At 45.0% G+C, this 2,127-nt stretch overlaps 1 protein-coding gene across 1 annotated transcript in view; it reads right to left on the bottom strand.

The window, feature by feature from the left end:
* Nucleotides 1-2,127, bottom strand: part of RPAP2 (RNA polymerase II associated protein 2) — a 105,248-nt gene that overhangs the window by 97,589 nt on the left and 5,532 nt on the right. The window contains exon 5 of the mRNA XM_014550046.1: nt 615-703. The gene's annotated coding sequence lies outside the window, so the exon portion shown is untranslated. The remainder of the gene's footprint in view (nt 1-614; nt 704-2,127) is intronic.

Raw genomic sequence — 2,127 nt, 5'->3', positions numbered from 1 at the left:
GAGTTGAGTTGGATCCCAAGATCCAGTATCTTCTGAAAAAATTTAACATTCTTACTCCAGGACTACTATAATAATAGAAATATTAAAAGAAATAACTGACCGAGAGCACCTTTCTATTCACTAGATGGGATGCTACCTGATTCATGATTCATTTAAAGCCAATAGAGTTGAGTTGGATCCCAAGATCCAGTATCTTCTGAAAAAATTTAACATTCTTACTCCAGGACTACTATATTAATAGAAATATTAAAAGAAATAACTGACCGAGAGCACCTTTCTATTCACTAGATGGGATGCTACCTGATTCATGATTCATTGAATAAAGCCAATTAAATCTTTTAAAAAGGACGAACGAACCAGTGTAGCAAGAAGCAAAGTTCAAATTTTGTGATTAAAGCTAAAACAATACACAAAACATTTGCATGTATTAATTTTCTGATTTTAAGTGTAAAATCCTTAATAGTTATTCTTAAAATATAACCATTTCCCCACAATTAAAATGTATACAGTGGTAATATTCCAAAGAGACTTAGGTCTATTTTCTGCATACCTCAAAAAGCAGAAGGAAATTTTTAGAATATATGGACAAATGTATATACAATGATTTAAATTACCTTTCTTCTTCTCGAACCCATACTGGAGTTTTAGGAATTTGTGCTTCAAAAAACTTAGATGCTTTATAACAAAAATTGCTGCAAAAACACTGAAAAAAATGTAAACTAGTTAGTTTTTTTAATTGTGAAACATAGCATATGTACAAAAGAGAGTATAAAACATAAATATGTAGTTCAAAGAAAAAAATGAAAACCCATGAATCTACCACCCAAGGTAAGAAATAAGGTAGAGTACCTTCGAAGGCCTCTATGTGCCCCTCTCTGATGGCACCACGATCCACATTCCCCAGAGGTAACCAGTATTATAAATTTTATTGCTCATTTTTTTGCTTTCTCTTAGTTGTGCTGCCTATACATATCTTATCCTATATATAATCTAATAAAAGACAAACATGCAAATGGACCATACCTTCACTATGCCTTAAGCAATGCCCACCAGCCAATCAGAGCGACTATATGCAAATTAACCCAACCAAGATGGCAGCCGGCAGCCACGGAGCTGGAGCGAGCAGGAGACTTGGTTGCTCCAGTGATGGAGGAAGCCAAACTTCCCGTCTGCCGTGGCCAGCTCTGAGCTCCACTCAAAGCAACAAAGTTTCAATTATAGAAGGTAAATAAATCCCAGAATAAAAAAAAAGAAAAAAAGGAGAGGCTGGGAGCTTCCGTTGCCGGGGTGCTTGGCCAGCCTGAAAACGGCCCTCAGCCCCTCACCCAGGCTGGCCAGGCACTCCTCTATAATAAAAGGGTAATATGCAAACTGACCCTAACAGCAGAATGACTGGGAATGACTGGTCACTACGACTCACACTGACAACTAGGGGGCAGACATTCAATGCAGGAGGTGACCCCTGGTGGTCAGTGTGCTCCCACAGGGGAAGCTCTGCTCAGCCACAAGCCAGGCTGACGGCTGCCAGTACATTGGTGGTGGTAGGAGCCTCTCCCTCCTCCTCAGCAACACTAAGGATGTCAGACTGCAGCTTAGGCCTGCTCCCGCTGCCAAGTGGACATCCCCCCAGGGCTCCCGGGCTGCCAGAGGGATGTCTGATTGCCAGCTTAGGCCCAATCCCCCGGGGAGCGGGCCTAAGCCAGCAGGTGGTCATCCCCCAAGGGATCCCAGACTGCGAGAGGGCACAGGCCGGCCTGAGGGACCGCCCCCCTCCAGTGCACAAATTTTTGTGCACCAGGCCTCTAGTACTCGTAATAAAAGACTAATATGCAGATTGACTGAATGGCGGAATGACCAGTCACTATGATGCAAACTGACCACCAGGGGGCATACGCTCAACACAGGAGCTGCCCCTTGGTGGTCAGTGCACTCCTGCAGGGGGAGCACCACTTAGCCAGAAGCCAAGCTCATGGTTGGCGAGCGCGGTGGCGGTGGCGGGAGCCTCTCTTGCCTCTGCAGCAGCACTAAGGATGTCCAACTGCTGGGTTAGGCCCACTCCCCTGAGGGCTCCTGGACTGCGGGAGGGCGCAGGCCAGGCTGAAGGACCCCCCCCCCCGAGTGCATGAA

Source organism: Myotis brandtii, unplaced genomic scaffold, assembly GCF_000412655.1.
Source record: "Myotis brandtii unplaced genomic scaffold, ASM41265v1 scaffold58, whole genome shotgun sequence".
NCBI lineage: Eukaryota > Metazoa > Chordata > Mammalia > Chiroptera > Vespertilionidae > Myotis > Myotis brandtii.
Note: the sequence above shows the minus strand (reverse complement) of the source record. Positions and strands in the feature narration are given on the sequence as shown.